We start from the raw sequence: 13,534 nt of genomic DNA on the forward strand, positions 1-13,534 counted from the left end.
GCCAGCCTGTGTGTTTGTAAATATCTCTGATTATGAAGTGTTTAACCTATCGCTGTGTAATATTATCACTTCATGAACATATCCAGTACAACTAGCAAACCTCTGCTAATGGACACTTGGCAGCTCCATGAGCAAACAGGATACAGTCGCCGACCTGTGGCAGACTCTTAGTTGGTGACAAGAGAAAGAAGAATGCAGTACATCCAGTTTACCCAACAAAACTTTCCCGGGTTGCGGAATCAAAAACAAGACCAAACGTCAGACTGCCATGCCCCACAAGCTGGTCTCTAAAACCTCAAACACAATTCTCATAGGATTTAATTAACACTAACTTAAATCAAAGGCATTAACATTTTGAAGTACCTTTAAGTATTATTTTATTTTAATTGTATAAACATAATAGGGTTTCATCTACATTTTTAGTTCTGATAATCAATCATCATGAGATTTTATATTGTTCTTGGTTTGTTCATTAAATGCTTTAAAATGAATGCATCAAACTGCAGAATCATAACATCACCAGCAAGCAATCCACATTTACAGATCTGCAGCACACTTTATGCACTGTGGGTCCATGTGAGTTATTGTGAAGTGGCACTACAATACATGATCCTCTATTCCTCATAGTAATTGAAAGAAAAGGACACTGAGAGAAACACAATCTTTAATCACTCCAATATCAAGCAGAAAAACAATAAGCTAAGAAAAATAAGCATGTGTAATAATGACACCTTGGGGGAGAAGAAGCTGGATCAAAAAAAAAAAGAGGGACATGTTGAGAATCAATGATGAAAATCAAAACATGGACAGCATGGCTTCTCTTTAGTGGCATGGTCCCTTTAATCTGGGATTAAAGTTGATTGAGGGCAGACATGAGCAGTGCCATCTTAAAGAATCGCGCACGTGGAGCTTGCTTCTCTCGTACATGTGACCCCACAGCTGCTGGACAGCAGGCAGCTATTCACATGTGGACCGGACATCTCATCTATGCCCTCTAGAGGTCATCATCTATATAGAAAAAAAGAAGAGTGTATGTTAAAAGAGAGGAGAATTTTAAAATATGATCTGACCAGATGATGATGCATATCTCTCAGTGCTTTCCAAAATTCTTTTTAACTTTTGAGACTTTTCTTTCATGAATTAATTGTTTATCACTAAATAGAATTGACTAAATCCACCACATAAATCTATTCATTTTACAGTGTGATTCGTACGTATGGTCATGTGTTGCGGTCTTCTAGCTGGTGTTGGACTAAAAAGAAACATTCTACAATTCTACAATTTCATTTAGCAGATGCTTTTGTCCAAAGTGACATACAACACAAGCAAGAATTTAGACTGGAGGGAAAAAACCTTAGTAAGTGCAACAAAGTGCTTCAAGTTGATTGGCCACAGGTTCTGCCATCTAGTGCCAGAAGAAGTGCCAGGTTTTTTATTGTCTTTTTTATTTTGTTTTAAAGATAATGTAGCCACAGCTATTCACATCAAATGATTCAAGTCAACAATATCGTTCAACATTCAACAGCATTCAATATTCAGTGCTAAATATTCAATAAGAGCTGGGTTTTAGACCTTCTGATTGATTCTGCCCCTGAGGACAAAGATGAGAAGGGTCAGGTTAAGTGCCCAAGTGTTCCCTGAACAGTTGAGTCTTCAGACATCTCTTAAAAGTAGAAACATAATGTATACAACAACCTGTTGAATCATTCCTGTTTTGTTCTGTTTTCTGATTACTTGTATTTCCTACATCAGTGTCCACTTTTTTCCACTCCCACTGTCAGTGCAACAGAAGTCTATGTGGACTTGAATTTGGATAAATTTTTTTACTATTTTGACCCATTGTCACCACTTATAGAGAAATGAATGAACTGTTTTCTCACTCAGCCTCATCCACCAAATATTGTATGTGTAAGAAAACTTTATGCTGCACAAATATATATACTATTGTTTAAACCTTATTTTAAAAACCTTGATACCTGCTGAATGTGTTAGATGTAGGTGGATAGATTATGATCACTGTTTGACCCAATGAAAGCTGAGTGTCTTTGATAAGGCATTAATTATGTTACTATTTAATTGCTGAAATTAATAATAACTAATTCTATACTCTAGAAATCACTCCCAGCAACAATGGCAAAAAGCAAAGTAGCTCAATCCATGTGTAACATGTACAATCAGGAATTACATTGCTACCTGTTATTAATGCATTGTTAGGTCTTTTGTAATGAGCTGCTAAGTGTTACTTAGGTAGGCCTGCACAGTGTGATAGAACTAGGGACTTTACTCCTGAATTACGTGCGTTTCAACCAGAGGAACCAGGGTCTTATTTAGTTCAGGGTTAGATCATCTCCCCCCTGAAAAGCCCCTGCTTGGGGGGTAGTACTTTTCAAAAGCCCCAGGTCTTTTGGGGGGCAGGGTCTGCAGTGCTGAACGTGTCTGATTGGTAGCTTAACCCCAGTGTTTTTATTCCGCCTGTCGTCCACAATAGCATCACACACACACATCTGTGATTCACTTGATTTCTCTTTCTTTAATTTTTTCTATCTTTTTTTGTATGTGTGTGTACTTTTCAAAGAAGAAGCTGTGATTCACTTGATTTAGCAGCTTGTAACAGTAGTCTTCTCTCAGCCCACCGCAAATGCGTCTCTCCCGGTGTTACGGTTTTAAAAGTGACCCTGTAAACTGGAGACCTTCAGCTGAATGTAATGGTGTTGAGTTTACACAGTTGTTGAAACACAGAGGGAATTTTAAGATTCAATATCCTCATCAGATATTTAATGATTGTCTAAAGACGTTCATGAGGGGTGCATCCATTGTTTAATTGTGATAGATCAACAAAAATTAAAGAGTGCACATTGGTTATAATTCACAGTTTTTATGACTACCTTCTTCTTTTCATGTTTTACACAACTCCTGTTTGCAACAAGCTCCTCCTAAATTCAAAATAAAAACATTATTCTTCAATCACTACATTGACAACATTCAATGTGAGGGTAGCTTCATCTGACTGAATCAAATTGGCGTGTTATACCCAGACCTCCCTTAAATAGCTCAAATCTATCCATAAGTTGTATCTAGTGCAACTTGTGAGACACATGGCGTTTTTTTGGGTACAGCGGTGGATCATGAGATGTGTTCCTGTGGCATCAATTTGCATGTCGTGCTGAGCTACATGTTAACAAAGAAATGTCTTAACAGATCATGAAGAGAGAACTCAGTATGGAGTAATAGGAGATACTGATTCAAAACATTCTGGCAACTGTGCTTCAACGGCATGAAGTAAAGCTCTATCTGTTTTTTACAGTTGATCCAGTGAAAGAGAGTTGATATCATACTAACTTTCATGGCCATATTTATTTTTACTAACTCCATCCTTTCATCTGCAGGCTTCAGGCTTTCTGTATTTTCTGTCATTACAATAATACAACTGTTAATATGAGCTCCTCCTTTCAAGATGCACTCACCAAACATCTTTAAACCACCGATATCTCATGTTCTCATTTATACATCCAACAAGTTTACTAAGAGCTTTTGGTGTTACACATGTTTTTTGAGAACCATTCCAAGTCCAGATGAAGTGAAGTGAAGCATTGGCAGGGCTGCTGGTTAAACTTTTACCTGCCTGGTTAATTAGTCAGTGTTTCATTAGTGTTAGGAAGGATGTAAAGTGGAGTCGCACAGAAACACTTCAGTGCTCTCACACACACTTAAACATTCACACACTCACAGGATCAACACCTCAGCACAGGCCGACTGACATGGCAGAGACACATGGGCTCTTAGTTATGCTGCTTATTTTCTTGGAGGAATCTTCACTGACGAACTCCAAAGGTATTGTAATTCTTGAATTCAGTCCTATAGCTCACAGAGGTGTCATTTGTCGTAAGGAAAGGAATAGATAAGAGAAACAAATCACCTCTAATGCTTTTTTTTGTCCTTGTTAATCATCATCTATGTATTACTATTATTGTTGATAAGCTTCTAAGAACTTTGCAGAATTCTGAGTGTTTGATAGCAGAAGAGAAAATGAGTCAATGATGACAATATTTTTCTAGTGCTGGGAAACTTTTCTTCAGATTAGAGATGGGGTTTATGGCTCTTTGAAGGGAACCGGATCTTGAGGAGCCGTTCCTTTCAAAGAGTCGCTCAAAAGACTGGCTTTTTGGCTTATTGTTATATTTATTTATTTATTAGAAGTCAACCAGGGGTAACTAGTTTTTATCAAGGAAACAATCACTGGTAGAAGTTATAAGATAAGATTTGGATCAGAATAATTAAAACTTACACATCCCACCTATATATATACTCTGCTGGTGGGAATTATTCTGAAATATTGATCATAATTTAATTTGGCATTGTAAACATTCAATAAGGTGGTGCCATATCCCCATGCTTCGACAGTGAGATCACTATTTAGAATTTTCCCTCACCTAAAAAACTTTGTGGCCCTAAGATAACTACGCAGGCTTCAGATAACCTCCATGCAAAAATACTTTACTGTAGAATTTCCACACAAGAACATTTTAACAATACAGAAAAAAATATAAAAATAATAAATAAGAATAAATATATATGTTACAATGTTACAATGTCATTTAGCAGACGCTTTTATCCAAAGCGACGTACATACGAGAACAAGAACAACACAAGCAAATATCTAGACAAGAGGAAACAAGATCAGTAAGAGTAACAAAGTGCTTCAAGTCAATTTGGGTGCAGGTACTGCCAAGCAGTTTAAAGGCAATGCACAAAAATAAGTAAGGAATTTTATTTTATTTTATTTTTTTCCGAAATAAGGAACATCCACAATGAAGCAACCAACCAATTTAAGACCTTCCATTATCATTATCATCATCAACAATTAACATTACCACAATAATGACCAAAGTACCAAGTGCTGGGTCACTCAAGAGCTGAACACAGATTCCCAGAGTACAGCAGGACAGTGTGAGTCAACTGTAGCTGGAAGACATGATCTGCCACTGGGGACAACAGTGGAGAACAGTATATAAAATTTATATAAAAAATAAACTAGAATAAAATTAGGACATTATAAAAATGTGAATGCAAAATTGTACTACCCCACCTGATGTTTCTACACCTGAACTAGTTTACAAAGTCCACATCAAAACAATGTAAACAATAACAAAGTGTAGACAATAAGTGTGAACAAAAGACTCATGGGGCACGCAGGTGTTACATGAAGGCAGCGTGGGCAATCTGCATATAAAAACGTCTCACAACTGCAAATCGGTTCTCATCGTTCACTTAAAAGAGCCGCTCAAAAGAACGACTCGTTCGCGAGCGTCACATCTCTACTTCAGATGTACTTCACAATTTTGCACCAGCTGAAAGCGAATCAGTCTTTGTCTCTTAGATAACTTGAACAATGTTATATATCTTTGCAGACATTGGACTCAGCCTGATCCCAGATTCTGACATGTTTTTATAGAGCATAGAATTATGATACCTGCATGCCTACAAACCAGACAAAGAAGAGGGCTTAATGGATAGTTTAACTGTAAAAGTCAGTCCTCTTTCTCTCCTCTGCTTCAACTGCAAAAATAATTGTACAACTCTGAAGTCCATGTAATGTGTTGTCATTCAGTGTCAGAGCATTGACATAATTACAGCTGTCACAGAGGAATGTTCATTTTGCAATAATATTTCAGCAGCAGCAGTTATCACAGCTGCATTGTGACCTTGGTGCTTCCCAGCTGTGACAGCTGCAAACACCTGGGGAAATTAGGGGGACACACATTAGGGGTGAAATGTGGCTGATAAAAAGAAAGTAGGGCAACAAACAGCCCAGATGTTCATAAGACAGTTTTACAGTGACAGTCTTGGCTTTTTGGTACCAGGCTAGTGTGACAAATCACTTCTAGAATCCATGAAATTACATTAATTGCAAACCCCAAATTAAGACTTTTGACAGGAGAAGTATGAAAATAATAAGTGAATATGTATTTGAAGCAAAATTTGAGGAATTTATGCTTTTATCATACAACATTTGGCTCGTTAAAACTCTGATTTTATGTTTTAAAACTGCAAATATAAAAATAATTGAATGATTGAATAACTCCTGGGTGACAGTGAGCTGTTAAGCGCTGACACTTCAATAACTACAATCACTAAAACCATCGTCCTGGGTCTTAATAATACCTTTCACATCTCAAAGTCTTATTACCAGAAGCCAACGTTACGTGCATCATTCCCGACGACTGCATCCTGCCCTGCAGCTTCAGACCCACCGGCACTGTGGTCATCCATTGGTACAAGCAGCAAATCCCAGTTCACAGCTACTACTACAACAAGGACCAGTTTGGACTCCAGAACAAACACTTCAGTGGAAGGACTTGCCTATTCAATTCCCACATCCCGCATGGCAATGCCTCCCTGCTCCTCAGGAGGGTCAAAGTTCAAGACAAGGGCAGATACAAATGTTACACGAGCACACGGAAGGGCAACCAGGAGCTCTTTGTCAACCTAGAGGTGAAAGGTCAGTAAAATATATCATTATTAAGTTAGATACCTTACCACTTTACACACTATCTGTGTTATGACTTTCTTTGGAGCTCATAAAGTGTTTAACCTTGCACTGATGAAGCTTTTCGCTTGAAGGTTTCTCCATTCATAAATTACTCCTGCAGGACGTGACAACAAAGTGGAACATTTGGACCTTTTTTTTCCACTACTGCCCGCTGGACCGGCTCTTGAACCTGTCTGAAAGGCAAAGCTGTTGAAAGCAGCTCTTTAATATGTCTTGTTAAAAAGAAAGATGTTGTACTCATTGGTTTCCATTTTGGTATTTACATCAAACTAGCAAAACTGATAAATTCTGCTTTTTGAAAAATATTTTCCCCTTTTAATTATTTTAAGTGTCTTTATTTAGAAAGAGCAGCTTTGGACAGCAAATTGTCTCATACTTAATCAATGACATTGATTAAACTCACACAATCACTAAAACTACAAACACTGGACCACCCTCACCAACCTATGAAATGTGTTCTCTGAATATTCTAATTAATTTAAACTGAACAGGAAACTAGTATTAGGTAGATTTTATTTAAAGTCCAAAGCTTTTAAAAATCACAACTTTGTGTTTGGTTAAGTTTTAATAACAGTTCAAGTACTTTAGATATTTAAAATCATGATGTTCCTGCATAGTTGAATAATTATAATAATGTTACTAAAAGGTTAAGTAACATTTAATTGGTTAGAGGCGTCACATTGTAGCTGTGTTTTTTTTTTATTCATCATAACTTGATTTAGCTGCTTTCTTTAATTATGGATTCATGAACTGATTGAATAAAGTTTGTTGACATGTTCTACCTGTATATAAAATGAAGGGGAAAGTCAATATCTAAACTCAACCTTAGCTTCATGACTCACTAAGGCTGGCTGTGGCTATCCCACAAGATAACTGTTTTTTTAAGTTGTATTTTTGGGCGTTCTCACCTTTATTGATAGGACAGCTGAAGAGTGACAGGGAATATGGGGAGTAGAGGGTGAGGGAAGACATGCAGCAAATGGTTGCAGCTGGGAGTCGAGGCAGCGACCTCTGCGACGAGGACTACAGCCTCTGCATATGGGGTGCTTAGACCGCCTTGAAGCCGGCGTCCCTGATAACTCTTGTTTCTTATAGCCCAGTTTGATTTTGGTTTTTAGGTCTGTTCGATTGTTGTTGCAATTTTTTTTAACGTGGCTTTTCATAAAGGAAAAAAAATCATACTCAAACAGATGAAGAAAAACAAAAATCTGACACATGCAGCCTTTTTCTGAAATACTTTATAGTGCTGCAGAAAGGCACCATTAACAGGAAATTTGTTGCAAGTGCAGCTGTGCTAAAGGCTGATGCTGCAGAGGTTCCCCACACTGAAGATTAGAAAAACAGACCTGGTATGTAGCTTTGGGTTAGTCAGAGAACGTGCACACATCAGCTCTGCTGTGTTTTTAGTTCTTCAAATCAAGAGAATATGACGGTATGATATTATGTTATATTACATTACTATTGTTTACTGCAACTTACAGTCATATTATATACCCATATTTATTTATTAAATTGCTCAATCTGTCATTACCAACCATAATCTCACCATGTCAACCTGTCACTACTGAAATATTTTTAATACTGCCTGTAATTACTGCAGTTTAATCTAACTTCCATTTGTAACATTGTATATATCTAAATGGTGGAATGAATTGGCCAACTCCATTCGATCTGCAGAGTCCCTCTCTACTTTCAAAAGACAGCTAAAGACCCAGCTCTTTAGGAAGCACTATGCACTTAGCTAGACTGTTCTCCACTGTTGTCCCCAGTGGCAGATCATGTCTTCCAGCTACGATTGACTTGCAGTCCTGCTCTACTCTGGGAATCTGTGTTCAGCTCTTGAGGGACCCAGCACTTGGTACTTTGGTCATTATTGTGGTGATGTTAATTGTTGATGATGATAATGGAAGGTCTTAAATTGGTTGGTTGCTTCATTGTAGATGTTCCTTATTTCGGGAAAAAAAAAAAAATAATAATTCCTTACTTATTTTTGTGCATTGCCTTTAAACTGCTTGGCAGTACCTGCACCCAAATTGACTTGAAGCACTTTGTTACTCTTACTGATCTTGTTTCCTCTTGTCTAGATCTTTGCTTGCGTTGTTCTTGTTCTCGTATGTACGTCGCTTTGGATAAAAGCGTCTGCTAAATGACATTGTAACATTGTAACATTGTAAATTGTATTCTATCTTTATCTATTTTTATTTTTACTTAATTGATTTTACGAATTGTAATTTATTCTTGATTGTACTTATGTCTGGGTTGCTGCAACAACTGAATTTCCCCCCTGTAGGATCAATAAAGTAATATCTTATCTTATCTTATTATATCTTATCTTATCTTATCTTATATCTTATCTTATCTTATCTCATCTTATCTTATCTTATCATACTCTGCTGTGTCTTCCTGGTTGAGAGAGCAGTAGATTTAATAACAAAACTGTTTAACGCTCACACCATCGTCTTTTCTGCTTTCTGTCCAGCTCTCATCCATTCTGTTGTCATGGAGATGACTGATGACACGGTCACCTGCTACTCTCACAACATCTACCCCGTCCCTCAGGTGACATGGGCCACAGACCCGCCCTCTGCCCGGGAGGCTCTTGAAAATTCAACTATCAAAACCACTGACCACAAAGGTCTGTTTACTGTGGTGAGCACGCTGAGGATCGTGGGTAATCTCTCCAACATCACCTACTTTTGCTCTTTCACATCAGCTGACAGGACTCAGGTGTGGACTGCCTCGAGGAAAAACCAAGGTGCGGTTTAATTACATGATGTGATAGCTTTCAAAGAGAGAATGATTCATAACAATCACACTCATAGAGCTGAATTTAACTTGATGTTTTTCAGAGGATATAATGCACGAAGTGGGTCATGGACTGTCCATTCCCTGCACCGCTCCACAAAGTCTCCAGAATTTCTCCTTCACTTGGACCTTCACCTCTTCCATGGAGTCCACAGTCATCCTGAAATACGACACAAAAACCAGACACACCTTTAACCTGTGGGAGGGAGAAGCTACTCTGGACCAGGATCTGCTTCCTCTGGGGGACGGATCTCTTCTTCTTCTCAAGCCGGATATAGAGGAACACACTGGGATGTACACTTGCACCTTCACGGGGCTGCAGAGCAAACATGTTATTCAAACCAGAGTAAACATCACTGTGTCATCCATTAGTGAGTATCAGACTGTTTCTGGTTAGAGCTTCATACATCCAGGATGTGAAATAAGACTAACATTTGATAAAACCATGTCCCGTTTTCTCTGCAGGTTTTGATGAGCAGAGGGTGAGGAGGTCGTGGTGGAGCACTGCAGCATCCGTAGCTTTTGTCTTATTCACCATCAGTGTAGCTCTCCCCCGGTGTGTGAGACGAAAAGGTACGTGTGTCTCAATTCAACACAAACTTTAACTCCTTTAGGGGCGACGACTGGGACGCATGACAAAAATAAATCATACATAAGAGATGAGAAAGGATTTATATTTTACTGAGTTTAAACAAACGGATACTTAAGAACACAGACTGAATAAAAACAATAAAAGGATCAAAGGTCATGTCAAAAAGAAGCTAAAATACTTCTGCTGGTTACAAAAAGGAAATTGGATCCTTCTGTTCAGACTGTTTCTGCCCTAAAGTGTGAAGCTCTGACACCAGCAGATAAAAAGAAACACACAGAAGACTCGCGTTAAAAGACTGATGAAAATTACAGGACTGACTAAAAAAGGAATTTAGCTCACGTAAAAGATGAATTTTCTGTTGCTCCTCTTCTTAGTAGTTTCAGTGTTTGCATGAAATTAAAGCTGATCTAGTTAAGTGCACACGTATTGATATGATCTTACAAGCTCCACATTTTCATGTCTTGTTAACGTGCTGAATCATTCTTACGCCAAAAATAAAAAAATCAGTCCCTTGTGTTTGGATGTTATTACACCTTAAAATAATATCTGAGGTATGCAAGCTTTTTAGATGAAAAAGAGTCAAACTTGCATGTATCAGATTTATCTGAGAGAGATAATTCCATGGTCCAAAGCTATGAAATGTTTAAACAACATTCAGACAGTGCAGACAAGCTTTAAAAGTTTTAAAGACAAAATGTTTTGTATTAGAAAGATAAGTGCATCCAGGCGTGCTGAGTGTCAGTCAAGTGATTGATAAAAGGGGCAGAGGGTAAGAGAGAGTTTTTAAAAAATAATAATTTTTTAAGATTTTTAATCGATTTTTCCCATTTTAAAGATACAAAACAGTGAACAGTGCTCTTTACAGTAGAAATGTTATCAGAAACAATTGGTCAAACATTCAAATTAGGACAGAAATAAATAGAAAAATAAAAATTTGAATAAATAAATATTCCACCATCTAAGCTATAGGGTATCTTCAAAAACAGATAAGAGAATAATAATATTGATAATAGTTATTATATCAGTAACAGAATAATAATAGGAACTAAGAATGTATATATGACAGCAATGTCAGCAATAGCCACACCATTACCAAATAAACAAACAAAAGAAATCCCATAACAAAAAAACAAAAAACCCTGAATCTAAGCCCTATGCGTCGGAGGGTGACTCCTGTCGAAGACATAATTCCCTTTTTACAATTTTCTGGAGGGATGGAGACAGATATTTGATATAATAATAATACCTTATTTATATAGCACTTTTCAATACAAGAAACAAAGTGCTTTACAGTAGGCAATAAAAACAAGTGCAAAGCAAAATGAAGTGATTAAAAATAAAATGAAAGCTTAAAAACCCTCCAAACTTATAAAACAGACCCCCTAAAATCAGATCTAAAATTAAATAAAATCACACAATAAAAGCTTTCCTGTAAAAGTGTGTCTTGAGTAATGACATAAAACAAGGGACTGACTGTGCAAGTCTGATAAGCTGACCATATTTTTTCAAAAAGTAAACGTCTCCCCTCATTTGTGCAGTTAAACTTTCAAATGGGAAAACTTTGTATATTTCATGGTGCCACTGTGTAACTGTGGGAGACAAAAGGTTTTGTATTAGAAAGATAAGTGCACCCAGGTGTGCTTAGTGTCAGTCAAGTGATTTATAAAAGGGGCAGAGGGTGAGAGAGAGTTCAACTCAGGACATTTCAAATAATCATTTAGCAGCATCTGTGAAATGCTGATAGTTTACACAACATCTGTGCAGTTCAGTTCAATGAAACTGAGAGTTTGATACAAGAATAAACAGAGGTGATGAACAGGTTTGAAATGCTGGTGGTCAGATGATTTTGGCAGACATTACAGGATCAGATTTTCAGATAAAAGTTACAGTGCAGAGTAAAAGTTTTAAGTAGAGCATAAATTTCCACATGGTGGCGCTGTGTGCATCACAAACTCTGACCTGAAAGTGCAGATTTTATTGAATTAGTTTTATCATGCTCTACAAAACAGGCAAACACAGGAATGTGGCCATAAACTACCCGACTGGAATGAAGTCGTAAAATCATCAGTACAACTACAAACACTACAGACAATATTAGAGTTTTTCTCTCTGTATAATAACGTGTTTAATTTTGCCTCACTTGTACAGGGATGGAGACAAGAAGTGCCTCACATGGACACAATGGAGCAGGTTTTGTTGAGGGTGGGTCTCACAAAGACATTAACACAACAGCTTCATATATAATCAGACAACATGGAGCTGAATGTGACAGACTACAACTACAAATTGAAGCACAAAGTGAACAGGCAGGCGGCATGCCAAACACAGCAGAGGTCTGCTCTGTGGATTTGCCAGGTACTAAAATAGAACATGAAGAAAACCCAGCAGGACCACCTGAGGAGGAGAATGATGGGCTGCTGTCCAGTATCGAAGAAGGGGAGGGATTTGAAAACCCTGAGTCTGGGAACCATATACCATGAACTTCATCTATTCAATGCTGCTTGACATAAATGAGCATCACACAGTTGAGGATCAGAAACATATGAACTCCTTTGAACAAAGACATTCACCCAGATCAATTGGATTTTTTTTTAACCTTCATGAAGAGGATGGTCTTTATCATAAACTGTGAAAACTATTATTAACTCTTAATGTGTACTTGTTTGCCTGCCTTTAAAATTAAAAGTAACATATTGCAACATTTGCTGTTCTTTCTGCTATCTGACTCATTGCAACAAAATGCTAAATTATGTCAGAATGCATGATGAAGTCTCTAAGGGAGTTTCCTCCCTCTACCCTCAGTGGTGTCATCTCGTCCTCAAGGAGCATTTATTTTGTCCCCCATTTGCATCTTCACGCTCAAACACAGCAGTGTTTTCTATATCCATCACTGACATGCACCCTCACTAACCTGTCTTTTACTAGCCTGTCAGAGGACGCAATTCAGTTAATTTATTGCATGAAACAAAGGGAGCAGGGAAGGGATCCAGGGTTCAAGGCGTGAGGACTGGAGGTGGAGGCTGGTGAATAAATCCAGGTAGAGAGTGAGGCAGTGTGGCAGCGATAGGGAAAAAGCACTGGGGGCTCGTGGAGGCACTGGAGAAACAGAGACAGCAGGGTTAGTCACAGGTAAAAAGCACAAACCTGGAACACTCAATAGCAAACTAACAAATTCACGAGAGAACAGGCCAAGATACCACTTCAGATGTGGGAATAATCTGGCACTGGAGAAGCCTCCCAGCAGGGCTTAAATGCAGGTGGTGATTGCAGAGACCAGGTGCAGGTGTGAAGGTGTGAAGGTGCAGGTGTGGGAGGAGCCGCTCAATCTCTGAGAGAAGGACAGAGACTAACCAACTAAAAAGCCACAAACACGTTGCAATCATCACGGGTTCAGGATGAAAATTGTTGGAGAACTAAATTCTAAATTCATACATCTTGGAAACTCTGTTCTGTACCAGTTTGACAGAGCAGGCTGTGACGCCCTTGTTATATCATCTGCTTGCTTACCAAGTTTTAATAACCTGCCACTCAAAGATCTCCTTGTTATAAATGCACGTATGTTTAATGAAGTTTTTGGACAAACTAAG

At 38.0% G+C, this 13,534-nt stretch overlaps 2 long non-coding RNA genes across 2 annotated transcripts; both read right to left on the reverse strand.

Moving 5' to 3' along the window:
* Nucleotides 1-618: 618 nt before the first annotated feature.
* On the reverse strand, nt 619-10,025 carry LOC117812518. Its single transcript, XR_004631232.1, has 3 exons — nt 9,788-10,025; nt 9,545-9,671; nt 619-1,008 (listed from the first exon to the last, which is right to left on the reverse strand). It is a non-coding gene; the product is annotated as an uncharacterized LOC117812518 (long non-coding RNA).
* A 1,778-nt stretch (nt 10,026-11,803) lies between these two features.
* Nucleotides 11,804-13,252, reverse strand: LOC117812517. Its single transcript, XR_004631231.1, has 2 exons — nt 13,145-13,252; nt 11,804-13,043 (listed from the first exon to the last, which is right to left on the reverse strand). It is a non-coding gene; the product is annotated as an uncharacterized LOC117812517 (long non-coding RNA).
* Nucleotides 13,253-13,534: the final 282 nt, after the last annotated feature.

Source organism: Notolabrus celidotus, chromosome 5 (assembly GCF_009762535.1).
Source record: "Notolabrus celidotus isolate fNotCel1 chromosome 5, fNotCel1.pri, whole genome shotgun sequence".
Taxonomy (NCBI): Eukaryota; Metazoa; Chordata; class Actinopteri; order Labriformes; family Labridae; genus Notolabrus; species Notolabrus celidotus.